This window comes from Lagenorhynchus albirostris, chromosome 17 (assembly GCF_949774975.1).
Source record: "Lagenorhynchus albirostris chromosome 17, mLagAlb1.1, whole genome shotgun sequence".
Lineage (NCBI taxonomy): Eukaryota > Metazoa > Chordata > Mammalia > Artiodactyla > Delphinidae > Lagenorhynchus > Lagenorhynchus albirostris.
In genome coordinates this window covers 70,283,300-70,305,179 of record NC_083111.1, presented here as the reverse complement: position 1 = coordinate 70,305,179, position 21,880 = coordinate 70,283,300, and the positions used below count along the sequence as shown (strand labels likewise).

Sequence of the window (21,880 nt, the reverse complement as noted above, 5' to 3'; positions counted from 1 at the left end):
TAACTCCCTTTTTAAAACTGTATTCTTACATAGCAAAAACCATAGAAAAAACATACATTCAACGATTCATAGTGGTAAACTCTAGAAAGTGGGACTATAAATGATTTCTTCTTATTATCTCTTTTTTGGTATTTTCAGAAAAGACTCAATATAACTGTGTTTTTTGTATGATAAGGAAAATAGCACGGTAAAAATTAGGTTTAAAAAGCACCTACTGAGCACAGTACCTGGCAAATTTTAGATACTCAGTAGATGTCCAGTGATGTAATGAATGGTCCGCAATGTGGGCAATTCCTGATGAGCTGACAGTTCAGCTGCCCTGGCATATCGATCATCCTGGCTCCACCACTGAGTGATCTCTCCAAGATAGCAAGAGAAAGAGGAAGGAGAAAAAAATGGAGAAGAGAATGGAGGAAAAAGATTCAGGAATGAAATGCAATAAGGGACAGGTTACATCCCTTGATCATCGCATATTGTACATGGAACACATGCTATGGAAAATGGACCCCCATTTCTTGGGCACTATGCAGGCATTTCATGGAGAACACAGTCTCCCACACTTCTGCAACTCTCATCATGTAGATGGGGAATTACCCCGACCCATCACAAGTGTAGTTAGTAGCAATGATTTGAATCAAGGCCTCCTAACTCCAGCTCAGGGCTCCTTCTGATAAAGAAGTACATCTATGAAATATATGAGTATATATGCAAACTTACTTTAACTTAGGAGCTCAGAAGGGTGATGGGAAATCAAAAATATCAAGAAGAATCAGAACACTGAAGAAAAAGAAACTTAAAGGCATATTTATGAGCCCCAGTTAAATATATACAACCTTCAGTCAAAAAATATTTATGAAAGGCATGAATGTTTTAGGAGCTACAAGAGAATCAATCCACAAAGATGAAAGAAGTAACTCACCCAGGGCAGAGAGCACCTCATCAGCCCAGATACAACAGAACAAAACAAACAAACAAAAAAACCAAAAAAAAAAACCCAGAGAGCTATTTAGCAACAATCTGTTGCAGAAGAATCCCCATTGTGCATTTAGGATGTCATTCATTGCTCTGCTGAGTTCTTGTGTTCAAAGAAATAAGGCAAGGTCTATTTCTCTTTCCTAAATCCCTGGATCCTTGCCTTCTACCCACCCCAACCAAACCCCTACACTAAAAGACAGAAATTGGTAGCTGACTACATTATTGACTCAAATCCCCAAAATTGTACTCCCAAATGCCAAAGGGATGATTTATACGTACACTGCTGATTCACCTAGAGAATATAGTGTGCAGTCAATGGGAAGGAGAAGAATTGTGCCTCCTACCTTACAATTCTCTACTTAAAGGCAGTCCTTTTTTCAGAATACTTTTTTATTTTTAATTCAGGAACAAGACACTGAATTTTATCCGGGATCTCAATGCACTTCATGGATGTTATCTAGAGGCCAGTATTAGTTTTGTCTGTTCTTTAGACCCTTCTTGTACACAACAGTTTAAATAATAAATAAAAGCTTAACGTGATATGGAGGGTTTACATTTTGACAGAGATAAAGGTCAAAAACAGAGGTGATATTCATTCCTTTCCATTCCAGGCATTAGTTCTCTGGCTGGGGAATGGCTTGGGAAAGGCCATAAGAACTTTGGAAGCCCTTGATCCCACCTTACTGAACCTCCATCTCTCCCGCTGCATGGGCACTGACTGACTCTACAATCTGAGAGACAACTCTAGGCAGTGATTGTAAGAAAATTTTAATCCTCTGGAAATCAACTCATCATAAACATGAGTTAATTGAAATTTAGGTTTTGATCTTCCTTTTATTAATAAGTGATAACATTAATTAAAGTATCATTATCTGCTATTATAAACAGATTTCAAAAATGTGTATTGTCCCAAACAGTAGAAATCTTCACAAATGTAAAAGCCAAAATGGGTGACATCGATCAGCCGTGGTCCTCTTCCTGATTCCAGGAAACAGGTTCCTCCATCTCATGGCTCCATCATCTTCAACATGGGGCTCCCCAGGTTAATGGCTCATCTGTGTCTGCACCAGGCTGGTCAACAGGGAAGAGCATGGAAGGGACCATGAGAAATCCTTATGTGCTGGACCAGGAAGTGAGACATATCACTTCTGATCACACTCTGTTGGTTAGAGTTCAGTCACATGACCACACCTTATACAAGGGAAGTTGGGAAATGTAGGCTGTGTGTCCAGGAAGAAGAGGAAACAGGTGAGTTTTATTGCTAGACAGTCTCCATGACAATAGGAAAATAAGTTAACATCAGCACAATAACAACAAAATTGCAGTTTCCAGAGTATACCCTGGAGGCTACAGAAATGAGACCTAGTCTCTAATAACTACATCTTCAGTCCTACACAAGATCTCTGTGTAGAATAAAGATCTTGTAAGGTTTTTTCTTCTCTAAGAAAATTTCATCACCATGATGGGAAAACTCCTAAGAAATGAAAACAAAGATGTATTTTAAGGAAGAAAAAGAGTTTCAGCATCAAGAGTTGAAGGAGAAAAAAAATCATTGAAATATCCCTAATTAGTTTGAAATTTTAATTTACCAAAAGGTACATTCTCATTCAAGCTAGTTAATTGGGGGGTTACCCTAACCAGTTAATAAGCCATGGTTATTAATAGCGATATTGTAGTATTCATTATACTAATGAATTCCTATTTACATATAGTCCATCTGAGATTAAATAGAAGCTGAGGGAAAGGAAGGAAGAAAGGAAGGAAGGAAGGAAGGAAGGAAGGAAGGAAGGAAGGAAGGAAGGGAGGAAAAGGGAGAGAGAGAAAAAGGAAGTGAGGAGGGAGGAAGGGAGGGAGAGAAAAAAGGAAAGGAAGGGAAAGAAGTAGTTCCCCTCTGTGTCGGTGTTTTCTCCATCATTTGTCCACTGGACAACTACACTTGGCTTTGAAAATCAGTCTCCCCTGCTCTAATTGCAATGACAAAAAGTAGCTCTGAGTGAAGAAACCCAAAAGTATTTGAAACCAGGTTACAACTCCCCTCAGTAATTTGGTTCTATAAGAAAATATACATGCCAACAAATTATCTTTCACTCCTGCAAGAAGAGATCCAGTTCTTTTGGGAATCTGAATTTATTTCAAGAGTGGGATGGGAAGGAAAGCACTCATTTAACCAGTTTTTAAAACAGATTTCATGACTATAAGCTTGAAAAAAGTCTCTGGCAGAAAAACACCTTAACTCTAATCGAAGCTAAACTGATGTTCTTGATGTTGGAGGGGTGCAGAGTGAAAGACGAATGGGTTGTGCTCCAGTGTCATGCATGTCTGTGAAAAACCAAATACTCATACTAGCTTGTCCCCTTCAATCTGAGCCATCATCCAAGAAATGCAAATACTGAGGCTCAGTATCAACTGATATTGATTAGAGTAAATGAAATAAATGCACTCAAACATCACTAATGGAAATACAATTTGGAAGGTAGTTTTTTTGGAAATTTTGTCAAGGTTAGATGCATTCATATTTTTCAAACCAATGATTGAATTTCTAACCTCATTTCAAAGGAAATGCTCTTAATTTCAGGGGGAAGAAGTCATATATAAGATGTTTGTTGGGCTTCCCTGGTGGCGCAGTGGTTGAGAGTCCGCTTGCCGATGCAGGGGACACGGGTTCGTGCCCCGGTCCGGGAAGATCCCACGTGCCGCGGAGCGGCTGGGCCGTGAGCCATGGCCGCTGAGCCTGCGCGTCCAGAGCCTGTGCTCTGCAACGGGAGAGGCCACAACAGTGAGAGGCCCGCATACTGCAAAAAAAAAAAAAAAAGATGTTTGTTGCAAAGCTATTTATGACAGCAAATGCCAACAATGGGATAGTTTCAATCAATTTGGCATATAGACTATAATGAAGATATCTGAAATTATGCTGTAGTTTTGGTCCTATGCAACTTATTACCCGTCATGAATCAGTAAACTTGTAATTACTGAATATTTAGAGCTCTTAGTGTCAAAGTAATTGAGACCTCAGTCTTTAGCTTTAAATGAATACTTTAGTTTGTGCTTTCTGAGCGGCTAGAATATTGTATTCCTGTTTCTAAGTTTGGGGCATTTTAATGGCATTACATTTGGGAATGAATGGAAATTGAATGCCGGGATCACTTTGAAAATGACGTCATTTTACAAAAACTTGGAGACAGGCTTAAAAGATAATGTTAAGTGAAAAAGCAGGAAAGGAAAATTGTTGGTAGAGTCTGGTAACAAAAAAATGAAATAGGAATGAACATTTTGAAATAGAAAAAAATCCTATTTTTTTTCCACTTTCCTTCATCTTTTCAAAATTTCTTCAAAAAAATTAACATTTTCTTTGAGAAAAAAGAAAAGATATGTTATATGTATAACTTAAAAAAAAAATTACCTCTTAGGTCTATACCTTCCCATACCTTGACTGCAACTCTCAAATTGTAACAATCATGTAGGTTACACGAAGCCTGATATGAGCCAGGCGACTGCAATACCTCCTATGAAACTGGGCGGGCCTCATTCCCAGAAGCAGTGTGAGCCCTAGGAGGGACGGATGTCCATGTAGCCAATCAAGTGTCTCAGGTCCACAACCACTTCATATGGAGCAAGGATGATGACACTGAGTATCCATTTAGAAAGGAACACAAGCAAGAATTCCATTCTTCCTCAACTCTGCAGCTCTCCTTTACCCTGGATCTAGAAATGACTTCTCAGGCTGAGGAAGTATAAGGCGGCAAAAGGACCAGAATCTGCCTCTCCCACTCCTCTTTAAGTTAGACTGTACCACCGATAAAAAGACAAGCTACTAGAAGGCAAGCTGAGTCAGGTCTCGTAGCCAGCAATCTCCTTATTGCTGTTGCGGGCAGAATGAGGTTTTGTTTCTCTTTCGGTGAGAGCGACACTGAGCCTATCTTGGTCAGGGCCTTCTGCATCATCCTAAAATGACTTTTTTTTCTTTCTCCTGCATTTAATCGTATTCTCTGCCACTAAACTTTTTAAAAAGCGGTGCTTAGATCCTGTTGAGCTGGGCATGAAAGAGCCCCTTTGCTCCCAGGGTTCTGATGGAGGAGACTTACCTTTAAATTGTGAAGAATCTCAAGGATCCCACTTGCCTGTGATCCCACTTTAGCCTTAAGTTCTGTCTCCTCCCCAGAATTCAGATATAGGGTTGGGCTTGAGGAGGTAATGGTGCAAGTTGACCGTGTCACTGGGTACAATGGTATTTCCTGAGAACCAACTTGGGTGTTCGGTAGCACATTAGCTGCTGGATTATGACAGTGGAGACATGCTTTAAACAAATTATTCCAATAAGTTACTCACTAATTAACCTCAACTGTCCAGAATGCTATAAGAGTGTCTCACAGGGAGACATACCTCAGCCTAAAGCAGTGATTTTTTTCATCCAGGGACAGTTTTACCCTCCAAGGGGACATTAGGCAATGTCTGAAGACATTTTTGGTTGTCACAATTTGGAGGAAGGTGAGGACAGGAACGAGAGTATTACTGACCTTCAGTAGGTTAGAGCTAGCCTGCTGCTAAACACTCTACAATGTCAATAGTGTCTAGGTTGAAAAAACCCTGGTAATTTTCAAACTTGCCCAGTTTCTGATTTAGGAGGTATGGGGTGAGGCCTGAGAATTGCATTTCTCATAAGCTCCCAGGTGATGCTACTCTCTGTTGGACCAGGAACCACACTTGGAGAACTATTGGTCTGCATTTTCAAAGAAGTCATCCCCAGAAAATGACGTGTAAAGGCCTAGCGAGCACTAGCTGAAGAAAAAGGGCAAGATAAGTTTTTGCATGCAGTTTGTGCAAAAACGCAGAAGTAGGAAGTTTTGTCATGTTCAAGTAGCTGAAATAAACAAACATGGGGTTGAATGAAGCTGGAGAGGGAGCCAGAGAGAGATTGTGCAGGGCTATTGTAGAAGCATGGTCTCTATTCCATTGAAAGCTATGGAAAGGCACTGAAGAGATTTTTAGCAGGGGGTTGGGGAAACTTGACTGGGCAGTTGGGGTGAAGAGTAAAGTAAAATACGTTGCCTGTAGTTTAATATAATAAAAGAGCATGGCCTTTGGAACCAGACAGTCCTGAATTTCAATTCTAGTTAAGCCTCTTTACTAGTTATATGATCAAGGGCAAATCATTTAACTTTCTGTGAGCCTCTGTTTCCTCTCTGTAAAATGGAACCATTCAGACCTACTTCACTAGATTGTTGTGAGAATAAATGAGATCATGTTTGTAAAAGTGTCTGGCACACAGGAAGGCCCAACAAATGTTAATTCTCTTCCATTAATCATCAACGATGAAAGGGTCAGGGGCTCCTCCAGGACCTAATTTGCATCTCAAAAAGCACACAGTAAAGCATGATGTCAACAACACAGGTCTGTCCAAAGAGTGCTTGCATCACCTGTGTGTGCCAAACGTATGTCAGGGCCTGCTGCTGGCAAGTTTAAGGGCAAATTAGGTAACCACCAACCCACGCAAAAAGGCTGCAAAGCTAATGCTAGGTTTGCAGATACCATCACAGAACTCAGGCCAAAATTACCTAATTTATTGACGTTTGGATACTTCCAGAGGCTCTTTTACCAGGTCCCTTATTGTTTTGTAGCCTGACAATGGGAAGGAGAAACAGTGCTTAAAACCACAATAAATAATAATAATACTTAGCACTTAAATAACCTCCACCATCTTCAGAGCCATTTACAAACACTCACAAATTAAGACTCACCCAGTCCCAGCCTTGGGAAAGTGTCATTATCTTGGTTTCTTCCATACAGCACAGAGGATGAGCCAGTAGAGTTGTCCAAATTCTGGCCACTTGGCTTGAGAATCAGCTGCTTTAATTCAATCCAGGCATCACTAGTGGGCCTATTCTAGAAGAATCTGGGCATTTCTTTGGATCATAGAGTAGTACAGAATGTTTGATGAGAAGAGTAATTCCACTTTACAAGAATCCTTTAAAATAATAAATAAAGAAGGTAGAGGAAATGTTTGGAGGAGATGCGTAGGTTTATGGCATAGATTGTGCTATGGTTTTACTTCATCAAGTTGTAAACATGTGTAGCTTTTTGTATGTCAATCACACACTCAGTGAAGTGATTTTAGATAAAAGAAAAAATCCCTTGTGAATCTAATTTTGCACAGAAGTACCCAGCACAATCTGAATTAGACTTAACTGGAAGGTTGGCTTTTTGGCCAACAAAGTGCTGTCTCTGAATCCCCAACTCTCTTACTCTACCATCTCCCAGAAAACTGAGTGAATGTCAGGATTTTTGCATGTGTCTGATAATTATGTAATTAATAATGATAATATCTCAAAGTTTCCTCATCTGTAAACTAGAGATAATGGACCACAGGGTTCTTGTGAGGACAAAGTATGAAGAATGCCAGGGTGGCAATCAACACAAGAAAGCTTTCCTTATCATTGTTGTGGTTGATACCATTGCCATTAGATTTTTATTATTTTCCATATATTTCCCATATGCTGTGTCTTACAGGGTTCATCACAGTCTTCTTGTAGAGGTAAGCAGGTAATATTACCTGCGGAAATGTGGGCTCAGAGAGAGAAAACAGACTCACCTAAAACCACAGAGCTCATCACTGTCAGAAGAGGGAGGAGCCCACGTGCTGTCTTTATATCATCCCTGCTTCATTCATAATTCCTCTCTTCCTTCTTCTGTGCTAAGCAGTACATTCCATTTTCTCCTTCAAATCCTCCACCCACAATATTTAATCTCACTTTTACAGGAAGCTCAGCATCTGAGAAGTTAAGTAAGATGTACAAGGGAGTGCTAATGTGGACCTTAGGATCTGGGTCCAGGTCTATCTGGCCCTAAAACCTGAGCACTTAATCAGTGCAATAGACCAGAAAACAATCTACAGAAAAAGACTTTTTAAGTCTAGCATGTTTGCATTCTCTCCCTCTACACATTCCAGGCAAAGAATGGCATCTTTTATTTTTGCTCCCGTAACTCCACAGCAACTCTAGACATTTATTGAGCCCCTATTATGTGCCATACACTGTACCCAAGGTCTATGGAATATCTTCAAGGATCTTGTACTCAAGAAGCTTCATGTCCAGTGGAAAAGGTGAGCATCAGCTCTTACCACTGCTCCTCAGAACCAAGATTGAGAAAGGATCATTCAAAATGGCCATGGCTACAATTCTGGATCTCGGAAATGCCAACCATCCCCACCTTCACCCCTACTCCTGTGCTACCAAGGGCATGATGATTTAGAAACAGAATCAGACAACTGCATAAGACGGTCCTCATTTGTCTCAAGGTATAAGGTATTTGTTCTCAAGGAAGTCCTGTATGCTTATTTCAAAGTGGATTATGTTTTCTAGTCTATTGCACTGATTAAGTGCTCAGGCTTTAGGGCCAGATAGACCTGGACCCAGATCCTAAGGTCCACATTAGCGCTACCTTGTACATCTTACTTAACTTCTTAGATGCTGAGCTTCCTGTAAAAGAGAGATTAAATATTGTGGGTGGAGGATTTGAAAGAGAAAATGGAATGGCGTGCTTAGCACAAAACTGGGCACATGGTAGGTCTCCATAGATAGCAGCTATTGTCATTACTGTTACATTATTATGCTATTGTTGTTATTATTAAACCTCTATTCTTTACACAAAAATTGTATTAAATCTTATTGCAAAGTTTGGCAATGATGCTGCTAATATCTCTCCTATAGATAATCTTAGTGCAAACTCACTGGTTATCAATGAAGTCCTTGAAAATAATACAACTATCCATGATATAGTTGCAGAGATTAAATTTTTTTAATTCTTTGTGCTTTTTGGCAGAACTGCAAAGCTCAGAAATAAGGAGCCCACTCAAAGGAACGGAGTTGTTAGAATGAGAGAGAGTGGAAATCCCAACTCTGCACCTTACTAGTTGTGTGATCTTGGGGAACTCAACTCTTTAAAGACTCTGTTTTCTCTTTTATAAAATGGGGACAATAAGATCAACTTCCTTGGGTTATTGAAGAGCTAATAAAATAATGTGTGGCATTTTACAAATCCTAATAAAATACCTATGATTAGGTTTTTACTGTTCTTAAAATATGGATGGCTTTAGGTAAAAAGACACTGGAGAATAAATTAATAACTATTTTATAAATATAGTTATATTGTAGATAAACTCTTTTAAAATAGATAGACAATTGCTGATGGAAAAAATAATGGAAGGGCTGCTTGTAGTAAAAGGATAGAAAGGAATGCATCATAATCGTTAAATGCCTTTTGTGTGCCATACAAATAGCATGATATTAATAGCATGATATTAATTGCATGATATTAATAGCATATTAATTGCATGATATTAATTGCATGATATTAATAGCATATTAATTGCATGATATTAATTGCATGATATTAATTGCATTAATTGATTAATAGATCTAGACAGAACTGGGTTCAAATCCTAGTTCTCCTGTTTCTTGGCTGTGCAGCTTTAGATGGTTACTTAATCTCTCTGAGCTTCCTGATCTATAAATGAGATAACCAATATCATCTACCTCATAATGTTTTGGTGAAAACTTAGGGCATGAAAAGTACTTACACTGTACCTGAGAAATATCAGGCACTACATAAATGTCCCCTTTATTTTGACTCTTATACAAAAAAGAGGAAAAACAACCTAGTTAAAGTTCTCTATGTCTTTTAAGGGGTAGAATACATTTGTCTCAGGCAGAGCAGCAGTTACAAGAGTAACATCTGAAGATGCTACACTAAGTGAGAGAAGCAGAGGCATGGAATTGAAATCCTCAGTGCCTTTATATCAGAGAACTGCAACAAAGAAAGCAGAATCAAGGCTGGGTCCAACATGAGGGTAGCAAGACACTATACTGCCTGAAATGTCACTGCAAGCAGGGTGATCTTATATCCCAGTCTGCCCAGGCATTACAGTTATCTTTTGATACATAACCAAGCACCCCAAATTTTGTTCAAGCATTTGCAATCTTGGCAGGGCTCTGCAAAAAGAAAGGAAGGAAGAGGAAGGAGGGAAGGGAGAAAGGAAGGGAGGAAGGAAGGAAGGAAATAAGAAGGAGAGAGAGAGGAAGGGAGGAAGGAAGAGAAAGAGAGAGAGGGAGAAAAAAAGAAAAGGGAGGAAGTGAGATAGGGAATAGACGGTTGAAAGATAGAGATAGACAGATGATAGACAGATAGGTGATAGGTAAATAGGTAGATAGATAATTGAAAAGTTACAGAAGGGCAGAATTGGCTTGAACTCAAGAAGAAATTCTGAGGACTACCCCAACTTTGGTGGGCTCCAAAGGAAAGAATTCCTCTAGGGACCAGAGGTTGAAAAGTGACCTCTGACATCCCTTCCAGCTTTCAGATTCTGTGACCCTCTCCAAAGAACAGACGTGGTGGTGATTAACATTCCCTTTTTCCCAAGATGGGTGGTGCACGCTTTCATCTTTCAATGTTTATAAATGCCTTTGAAGGTGGAATGTGCCACATACATACTAAGAGCTATTATTAATATGGTGCCCAAACACCTCTCTCCACATGATAGTCAAAGAACAAAGCATTAGGGGTGCAAGTAAGCATGTGTGTGCACACACTCCAATTGAGGAATGTTCTTTATTCTCACCCTGCCTTGGGAGAGGCAGGATATGTCACAGAGGCCAGAGATGGAGCAGAATCAGGGACATGCAAGTGTCGAAAGGGAGAATTCGATGACAAGCTTGGAACATAATTGATCAATGCAGTTATCAATGCAGTTTTTATTTCTCCTATTTGCTATAGACATGAGCTAAGCACAAAAGAAAATGTAAAAATGTCATGGATACAAGGTCCTGCACTGGAGGACAGATATGACAAAGACATTGAGTCAGTATCTTCTGAAGTCTACTCTCAGAAGATACACTTAAAGACCAGTAGACCAAGTCCCAGATGCAGATAACCCACCAGGACTGAGCAAGGAGAGATCTTGTTTATAGAACACCAGGGATAGGTCATCTAAAATTTTTGCTGCAATTGCAGAGGTCATGTTTCTAAAACATTTTTGTTCATGAATACTTTAATCCCATGAAAGTTATTAACCCCCTTCCCAGAAAAATACACATGCAAATGAAATCTTGCATGAAGTATGTGTGGAATTCACAAATTTCCAAAAGCTCTGTCTTCCCTGGGCCCTTTTCTGTAGCTCTTGTGTAGCTGTATACTCTAAATTTTGAAATTATCTAACTCTGATCAGATTCAAAGCAGACAACAGATCTCCACCTCCGGATTCTGGGCATCCAGCTCAGTGCCCGGCAAGTCATGCACCTAAGATAAGTGCTTGTTTAATGGATAAACACGGAATTAAAGTATTTAAAAGAACAAGGAATCCTCCTTTAGCTGTATCTCTAAGGGTCTTTTTTATTTGTTTTATTTTTGGGTTGTTTTTTAATACTTCTCAGGCATTTGACCACCATAGGTTAGCAAGCCAAGAACAAATAAATGAATAAGTGAATCACCCAGAATTATTTCAAGAACAAAGGAAGGTTGAAACATTTGCTCTCTTACCCCCAACACAGGATGCAAACTCTGTCCTGAAGAGATCTAAGGAACTATGTGTAAACTGCAAAATTCACACCTAACATGGCAAAATTGAAGAAGTCTGTTTTCAGAAATCCCAGAAAAATAGCAAAGCAGAACAAGTCAAGCCCTTGATCTATCTGAGCAGAATCAGCCACGGTAGACTTCTTAAGCTTTCAAAGGTTCCTCCATCGTGAAGAAATGGGAGTAGGTCGCGCTTAAATTCACCACCGGCTGTAAATGTTGCCAGGATAAACCCTTCAACAAGACAAGCGCCCCTGGCAACCATTCACTGGAAGAAATGGATCCTATCACTCAAGCAAGGTCCTCATTTACAAAAGTCAAGATGGCCAGAGAAAGAGAGGCAAAGACGAGAGAGAGTAAACGATTGAGGGTAGCAGGGCGAGAGGGACAGAGGAAGCCTTCAGGTCAAGTCTTCCGGCTTCCTCTCTTTCTAAAGTAGTCATCCCCCTTCAAGAGGTAAATAAAATAACACCATATGGGTATGACATTATGCAAATGAGGAGTCGGAGAGAAGACACCCTAATAGCTACTGAGAGCCAGATACCCAGATGGGAAGCTGTGCGGTGTCTCATCTCCGGGGGCCCTCACTCCGTGCCCAGCACCTTTGCATGCTGGTCCAGGACTTCAAGCCTTGAGGGCTTCCAACTTCCGGCCACCTTGAGGGGCTTTTTAGTAAAGTGCCACGAAGATAAAATTAGAAACCGGGCTTCCTTTTTTTTCCCCCGTCACTCTATTAGTTACACATAAATCAGCATCAACTGAGAAACACGCCCTCCCAATTTTCAATGACAGACACAGAGTAGGCTGGGTTTTAGCCACTACCTCCAGGCTGCCTCTCAGATCCTCTCCACCTGCCACCCCCAAAACAAAAGAAAACCATGCCCCTCACCCCAGCATTCTCACCATTTCATCTGTTCCCTCTTCTTTCTAAATGTGTGACCCATAGAAAATAGCTCAAGTTCTTTGACCCTCATCTGTGAAATGAGAATTAAAAAAATCTGTCCACTACAGGTACACAAAAAAGATGATCAACATCGCTAATCATCAGAGAAATGCAAATCAAAACCACAATGCGATATCGCCTCACACCTGTCAGAATGGCTATCATCAAAAAGAACACAAATAACAAATTGTTGGCGAGGAAGTGGAGAAAAGGAACCCTTCTGCACTGTTGATGGGAATGTAAATTGGTGCATCCACCGTGGAAAACATTATGGAGGTTTCTCAAAAAACTGAAAATAGAACAACCCAGCAATTCCACTCCTGGGTATGTATCTGAAAAAAACAAAAACACTAACTGAAAAGATACACTCACCCCAATATTCATAGCAGCATTATTTACAATTGCCAAGATATGGAAGCAATCTAAGCGTCCATCAACAGAAGAACGGATAAAGATGTAGTGTATATATACAGTGGAATGCTATTCAACCATAAAAAGAATGAAAATTTGCCATTTGCAACTTGGATGGACTTGGAGAGTATTATGCTAAGTGAAATAATTCAGAGAAAGACAAATGCTGTATGATATCACTTATACGTGGAAGCTAAATAATACAACAAACTAGTGAATATAAGAAAAAAGAAGCAGACTCACAGATATAGAGAAGAAACTAGTGGTTACCAGTGGGGAGAGGGAAGGGGCAAGGGGCAAGATAGGGGTAGGGAATTAAGAGGTACAAACTATTATGTATAAAATAAGCTACAAGTACAACATGGAGAATATAGTCAATATTTTATAGTGACTATAAATGGTGTATAACCTTTCAAAATTGTGAATCACTGTATTGTACACCTGTAACTTATATAATATTGTATAGCAACTATACTTCAATAAAAGGAAAATATTCTTAAAAAGGCTGTCCACTTGCAGAGTTGCCCTTATAATTGAGTGAGGTTTGGCAGCAAGCTGGTCACCAACTGCTTAGTGAAGATTGTTGTATGCAAATCATCATGAGTCCAGTTGGTTTATAGCCCCAAATTCAGCCTCAAATATGATCCCCAAGGGCAAGGTCTTGTCACTCACTATAGGGGCTTTCAGTCTTGCAGGTGATCAAAAAATGCTGCAGATGCCAGAGATGGGAATAAAAGATTCATTGATCCTTTTCTTTCCTCAAGGCTGCTTTTTGTGCCATTTATGTTTATTGAGAGAAGAAAATGAGGGCAGAAGTTTCATAAGAGTTGTTTTTTTGTTGGTCATTTTGTTGTGTTTTTGTAAGGGTCAAGGCTTGGTTCATTTGTATGTGATTTACATTCGCTTTTTGGAGACCGTAATTTTGTTAAGTTAACCTGAGATGGAGCATGGTGAATCATGGAACCCGCAGCATCTATGCAAAGCCTGCCTCTGACAGGTGAGGTCAGCAGGACGTCCTGCTCAGCTTCCTCAAGTGTGACCACACTCAGGAGATGCTCCTTTGTGAATGTTACTAGATGAATGTTATTGTTCTGCTGTAAAGTTTAGAAGTGTATTTTAAATAATTATTGATACCTGTTTTCCATTTAATGTAGAAAGAGCGACTTTTCTTCTGTCATATTTCTGTTTAGGTTTTTAAAAAGTTACTCTAAAGAAAATATAAAATGAACAGTAATACAGATGGTATCCAACTGAGTCAAAAATCTTGAACTGGTTCTCCAATGATAATTTGTATTTGAGAAACCATGGGTGAGTAGAGAAAACTTTGAAGAAAAGAAAAGCTATCTGGGCTCCAGTTCTAGCTCTAGTGATTTTTCTGTGAAAATGTAGGCATACCATATTACATTTCAGTTCACAGATTTTCCAGTCAGTGACAGTGAGGATGATGCTACATAATGGGAGATAACTTCTTCTCTCTCCTTCATTCCACTCATGAAAAGCATCCTTATTCTTTAAGAGTTACCCTACCCAACGACTCTTTGTTCAAAAAATGTATTAACTAACTTATTGTGGTAATCATTTTGTAATGTACACATATATCAAACCATTATACCTTAAAATTATGCAATGTTATATCTCAATTTTATCTCAGTACAGCTGGAAAATAATTGTTTAAATATTTTAAAATACACACACACACACACACACACACACACACACACACACACACAGTAAGGGGTTGAATGACGAAATGAAAGACTTGCTTTTGCAAGAAAAGCATACCATCAAGTTTCCAGAAAAGAGGAATTTGTTGGAAACCCATCACCCTCTGTTGTAACATCAGTCTCGATCAGAACAATATCAGTTTTTATCGAGGAGCTGCCATTTAGAGCAGAGATCTGTAAACTACAGCCCATGGGCCACATCTGGCCAACCACCTGTTTTTGTAAGCAAATTGTTATTGGAACACAGCCACATTTGTTCAGTTACATATTTTCTATGGGTGCTTTCATGCTACAATGGCTGAAGCCTGACTCAACTAATACAATAGACAATATAACTGGCTTGCAAGGCAGGAATCAGTCACCTCCAGCCTGTGAATTCCTCCTAATAAAGAAGAAAGCTGAAGGGTCAGAAATGAGGGGTAGTTTATTCAGTGCACGCCTCCTCATTTTGCCTGTTTGACATTCATGAACCAATGTGGTCAGAGAGAATATTACAGCTGGTATGGGAGCAAGATATATCATAGGACCTACCCCCATTCATCAGAAAATAAATCCCCACTTGTAAATGTTTTCCTAATTCCATCAAGATCACAAAAGATTACTAATACTACAAATCAATGTTATTAAAATGATATTTAACTCAGTAAATTGCATGAATGATCAGTAATGCTAAAAACCAATATCTTAAGCCCTCAAAGGACCTGCAGTTTGACTTCTGAGTCTAAAAGAGGCATTAAGTCTACGCTTAACAGCCAGTGAACCCAGGGAGGGGATGAGAAGGTAAGGAAACTGGAGATTCGTGAATAAGACTCTGAGTAAGTGAAAAAGAAGACTCTTTGACTCTTCTTAAGTCTTTGAGGTTGCACTCATTGGGAGATTGCATTATTAATCAAGAGATATTCACTCTCCTTGCTCCAACACCATGGACAGGGCATAATTCCCAGCCTCCATGACTGGGCTTGGCCATGTGACTTGCTTTGGCCAGTGGGCTGCAGGTGGGAAACGATAGGACGTCAGTTTCAAGCTTTGTGTATTTCTAATCTATCTCTCCCACTCCTGTATTCTCCATGAGAAGTGGATGTCCAAGTGTCTGCTGCTGCTTCAGCCTGCGTCCAGGAATGAGAGCCAGGTAGAGTACTTCTGAACCTGAAGTGCAGACAAGACCCAGTCCACAGACCGAACCTGGCCAGCAGACGCATAAGCAAGAAATAAATCTAGTAGTGAGAGGCCACTGATATTGGGGGTTGTTTGATGCTACAGTAAATCTGACTAACACAGGTCACTTCTTTGCCAATGAGGCTGTGGAAATGGTACGTTTATTATCCGATTTGTAAATTAAACACTTATGAAAGCTTGAACAGTAACTAAATGCCCATTATTTCATTTTGCACATAAGGAAGCTGAGATCAGAGAGTGAGTTGCCCAAAGGCTCTAACAAGTCAGTGGCAGAGCAAAGAGAACAGGATTCCTGCCTTGTAATACTTAATTCTTACCCTGGAAGTTTGAGGATCTGAAAGATCTGGTTTAAAACCCCACCTCTGCAAAGAACTAGTGCATGCCCTTGAGAAAATCATTAAATCTCTCTAAGGCTTGGGTTTTCCATCTGTTATATGGAGATAACACTACTACTACTTCAAAAGATAGCTCTAGAATTAAATTAACACAGATAAAGAACATGGTACAACATGTGGGACAATGAAAGCATGCAATAAATATTAGCCATTAATATCATTATTATTATTACTGGATCCCCAAAAGATGGTCATTTGGCCTACTTTTTGAAAATCAACTTTATTGGGGAAAAGTATGCATGCAACAAAATGTACCCCTGTTAAGTACATGGTACAGTTTGGTGAGTTTTAGCAAATTTATACATTCATGCTATCACCATCACTATCACGATATAAAACGTGTCCATGACACTAGAAAATTCCTTTCTAACCGTTTAAAGTCCATCTGTCCCAGCCCCAGTCCCAGGCAACCGCTAGTCTGCTTTCCACTAATTTGGGATGTCATTATAAATGATTGTTTCCTGTTCTAGACTTTTATGTAAATGGAATACTGGTATATGTGTTTTGTGTCTGAATTCCTCTCCTCAACGTATGTTGAGATTCTTTCATGTTGTCGAGAATATCAATAGTTTATTCTTTTTTATCGTGAGTAATATTTACCATTGCACGGGTATATTACCATTTCTTTATCCATTCACTTGTTAACAGGCAGTTGGCTTGTTGTTCCATTTGGGGGCTATAATGAATAAAGCCGCCCTGAACATTTGTGTACAAGTCTTTTTGTGGACACATGTTTTAATTTCTCTTGGATAAATATCTAGGAATAGGATGGCTGATTGATGATATGTGAGTGTTGATCTTTATAAGAAATTGTCAAAGACCCCTTCAAAGTGATGATCGTATTTCATGCTTTCACCAGCAAGGCGCAATAACTCCAGTTGCTCACATCCTCACTGATACTTGATATGGTCAGTCTTTTTAATCCCAGCCACTTTAATAAGTACATTGGTAACTTATTATGGTTTAAGTTTGCATTTCTCTGATGACAAATTAGGTAGTGTATCTTTTCTGATATTTATTTGCCATCATTATATCTTTTGTGAAGTGTCGGTTCAAAACTTCTACCCATGGAGAGAAAAGGGCAGGTACTTTATAATTATTATTGAGTTGTAAGAGTTCTTTATATATTCTCGCTATATATAGTTCTTTATATATATTCATATATATATGGCAAAGGGCTTTTGTTTGATTTTTTATATATATTTTACTTTTATATATATTTATTTTTATGTATATTTATTTTATATATATTTTATTATATAATGTATGCCATATATATATATATATATATATAAAGAGAAAAGAATATTTTTCTCCAATCTGTACATCCAGCCTATTTTAAACATACTAAGGAAATGTCATTCTCCTCCAAGACAATTCTGAAGTTTGATGGCTCTATGTATTAGGAATCTTGGGCTTATGTAGAAAAAAGACCATTTCTTTATAGCAAGGATGGACAGACTACAGGCAAGGGCCAAACCTGGCCCACAGCTTGTTTTTGTGAATAAAGTTTTATTGAAACACAGCTATACTCATTCGTTTACATATTGACCGTGTCTGCTTTTGTGCTACAAAGGCAGGTTGAATAGTTGCAACAGAGACCACAGGGCTTTAAAGCCTAAAGTATTTGCTATCAGTCCCTTTACTGAAAAAGCTGGTCAACTGTTATTTTATAGCATTGGCCTGTTTGTTCTAATGCAGCTTTTGGATAACAGAAAAGAAATCTGTCACCTCCTTCAAGGATTTAAGACAACTTTTCTGTCTCCCCTTCTTTTCTTCAGGCTTAATAAATATCTCTCACCTTTTCCCAAAATAGGTTTTCAAGCACCAACATCATCTTTGCCTTCCTTCAGCTTGTCAGTTCCTATTAAATTGCCAACCCCAAAGCTATCATAGTCTTCCTTGTGATCAAATCATTACAGGAAATGGGAAAACCATCTACTCCTTTAACTTGGACTACACAGGTTTTTAACAACCTCAACCTATGGCTTCAATTAGAAATGTGGTCAGTTATAACCCCAAGTGTTATTCTACTGAGAGAGATCTCCCCCAAGATTCTTTACTCATTCGCCCATCAGTTCATTCAACAGACATGTGAAGTGACTCTTGTGTTCCATGCATTGTATAAATGGTTATTTAAATCCAGATGCAAGATGCTGGATTCATACCTGTTCAATTCTATGAACTATGACTCGCATTCCAGCATGTCATCTATGGCGTGGGCTATTGTTAAGATTATGTTATTCTGCAACAAACTGCTCTAAATGCAATGTGTAAATAAAACGGTAACAATTTACATAGTTCATGAATATGCAATTTGGACCAAACTCAACAGAGAAGGCTCATCTCTGTTCTATGTGGCATCGAGTAGGGTCCTCAGGCACCTCTCTCTCCACGTGGTCTCTCCAGCATGGCCAGGGTAGCCATCCAAAAGCCATGTCCTAAGAGACAGCCAGATTGAAGCTGCATCACTGTTTCTAGCCTAGTGTTATAAATGACTTAAGGTCGCTTCTCTCACATTTTATTTGTCAAGGTGGCTATAAATTCCTGCCCCATTTCAAGCCAGAGGGAGAACTAGACTTCACCTCTTGATGGCATGTGAAAGAAGATGTAGACAGGTCTTAAAACTGCCACAGCTACCATCACTCTAATTGGAATGATGGTTCTCAAACCGGGGCCATAAGGAGCTCTGAGAGTCCACGAACTGAATTGAGTTTCTCCACTGTAAGGACAGAACGTTAACATCTATTCTCCTAACCATCCCTCTCAAGAAGTAAATATTTATTTCTGTGGATCTGCGTCCACTTAGGAGGCTCAGAAGCAAAAAAACAAAGCATTCCACTGGCCTGTGTAAAACAGGCTCTTTCAAGTTACTTTTCTCCAGTCTGGAATCTGTGGCCTGGAGCTCAGCCTCAGGAAGACGACCTTGATGTCTTTATGATTAAATTCAAAGAGGAGAATAAATGTTCCTGCTCTCCTTGGGCCTCTGAAAGATGCCGTGAAATTTTGCCAATGTAACTGGATAAAAGGAGCTCTTTATAATACGTAAATTTTGCCAGCATTGTCTCCTTAGACATCTTTTCAGGCTGGCAGAGAGGTAATGCATCCTGAGTGCATTTAAAGTGAACTGGGCTTTTCTATTTTTAACTAGCATTATTTTTTTAAATGTTAAATATGAATCCTATTACATTACTCAAGGAAAGGTGGATGGAAGTTTGAAATAGACCCCAGAATTGTTAACTTAGAAGCAGTGAGCGTGCTAAGGAGTAGAGGCATGTGAATTTTGAAATTAATATCCCAGCTCCAATGACATCAGTATGAAACCTGAGGAAATCATGTAACCTCTTTGTGCCTCGGTTTCCCCACTGGTCAAGTAGGAAGAAGCCAATGATAAGTACTCACCAATGTTCCAAGTGACTTTCAATAAATGTGGAGGGCAGAAATGCTTCGGGATTAACTTCTACCCTCCGGGCCCCAACAAGGAAAAAGAAAGTGCAAATTAGAGCAAACGTGGGACTTAGAACTAAAAATTCTGCTTCCAAATAGCTTTATGTAACCTCTCTGAGCCTCTGTTTCCTCATCTATAAATTGCAGGTGGCCATCCTTGTATGGCCCATATCCCAAGGCTACTGGGCTAATCAGATGAGATAATGCATGCAAAAGAGCACCATAAACCGTAATAGCCTCTGCATCTGCATCTGTCAATGGCAGTGTTAGGAAAAAAAAAAAAAAAAGATATGCGAGTTGATCAGGTTCTAAGGTGATAATATTGAGAAAGTGGGAAGAAAGGGCAGGAGTTGGAACTCAGCTGAGCTCTCGCCTTTTGGTCTGAAGCGATAAAACAAAATATCTGGAGCATGCAATGATGTGATTGCTGGACATGTATTCTACGAGACAGCAGAAAGGGGAGAGGAGGAAGGGTAGGGCTAACTCGCTCGGATGGAGGACCAGCTCTATCCATACCAGGCAATGGTATGAATCCCGTTGCCTGGTTCGGATCCTGAATACAGCACTTCTAAGCTGCAAGACCTTGGCAAGATAATTAAACATTCTGTGGGGCTTCCCTGGTGGCGCAGTGGTTGAGAGTCTGCCTGCCGATGCGGGGGACGCGGGTTCGTGCCCCGGTCCGGGATGATCCCACATGCCGCGGAGCGGCTGGTCCCGTGAGCCATGGCCGCTGAGCCTGCGCGTCCGGAGCCTGTGCTCCGCAACGGGAGGGGCCGCAGCAGTGAGAGGCCCGTGTGCCGCAAAAAAAAAAACAAAAAACCATTCTGTGCCTCAGTGTTTTCATCTGCAGAATTGGGTTAATAATTGTGCCCCTCCATGGAGTTGTCGTGAAGATTATATTAGTTACTGCAAGTGCTTAGAACTTGAGTGCTTCCGATGAATACTCAGTATATGTTATATTCATTCATTCATTTATTCCACTCCATTAACACATATCTATTGAGTGTTCAATCTGTGCCAATCCCTGTTTTAGGAACTGGGCATATAGTCATGAGTAAAACAAAATGCCTGCCCTCAAGTAGCTTGGAGTGTGTTCTAGAGCATTTCCAGAAAGACAACAGATGAATTCTTATACAGGATGTCAGTTCAGGGCTCACCTGGCAGTCCAGTGGTTAAGACTTCACCTTCCAATGCAGGGAGCTCGGGTTTGATCCCTGGTCGGGGAGCTAAGATCCCACATGCCTCGTGACCAAAAACACCAAAACATAAAACAGAAGCAATATTGTAATAAATTCAATGAAGACTTTAAAAATGGTCCAATCAAAAAAATCTTTAAAAAAATGTATGTCAGTTCATGATAAATACGATGGATAAAAGTAAGATGGGGTACAGGGGATATGAGATTAAAGGGTTGCAATTTCAGGTAGAGTGGCCAAGGAGACTTCCTTGATCTCTGATATATTGAACATGTAGGCACAGGTACGGTGGGCTGCCCAGATACACCTCAGGATGTAGGCACTCATTCCGCCTACTACCAGGACCTCTAGCTGCTGCTCCAAGACTCAGTCAAAGAGAGCTTTCATCCCAGACCATTTCTCAGAAGGCAGCCTGCATCTGTGACTGGCCAACATGGAAGTACAAAAGCCTAACCATTTGTCCTCAGCTGGGACAACTCTGAAGGGCCATCGCAGCTCCCTGTGGGATTGCTGGACATCTCCATTGAAACTGCATCATGGTACAGCTTCTCCCTCTGCCCAGCATCCCTCCCCATGTTGTCGTTGTCTCTGAGCTCACTCCCCCGTTAGCCTCCTCCACACAACCCTCAGAGACCTAGACTCTCTTTCCCAGGAAATCCGACCTATGACAAAAGCTAAGTAACTTGTACAATACCTTTCCGCGTGAAGCGGTGGAGCAAGGATTTACCCCGGGGCTGCCTGCCTCTGTGGTTTGGGGCCTCTCCTGTTGTTATCAGCGGTGGTGCACATTCCATTCTGTTCCAGCCAGTGAGGCAGCAGGAAACTTGGAATTTCTTGGAATTTCTGAGCAACCCAGAGCACGAGGGTGGGTGTAGCTGTGGATAAGAAAAGGAGAGGAGGTGTTAATTTCAAGAGCAGAAGACATTAAATTGAAACCCAGTGACGATGAAAATGCACCAACACATTTTGAAAAGAAACTTGTGATATTTTAGAATTTGACTCATTTTTTGCTATAGATTCCTAGTGCTTTTGTAATAGGTGTACAATGGT

The 21,880-nt window shown here is 40.0% G+C and overlaps 1 long non-coding RNA gene across 1 annotated transcript; it reads right to left on the bottom strand.

The window, feature by feature from the left end:
* Positions 1-1,407: 1,407 nt before the first annotated feature.
* On the bottom strand, positions 1,408-21,705 carry LOC132507743 (uncharacterized). The gene is made up of 3 exons (XR_009536288.1): positions 20,792-21,705; positions 19,590-19,647; positions 1,408-2,046 (listed from the first exon to the last, which is right to left on the bottom strand). It is a non-coding gene; the product is annotated as an uncharacterized LOC132507743 (long non-coding RNA).
* Between the last annotated feature and the right edge of the window lie 175 nt (positions 21,706-21,880).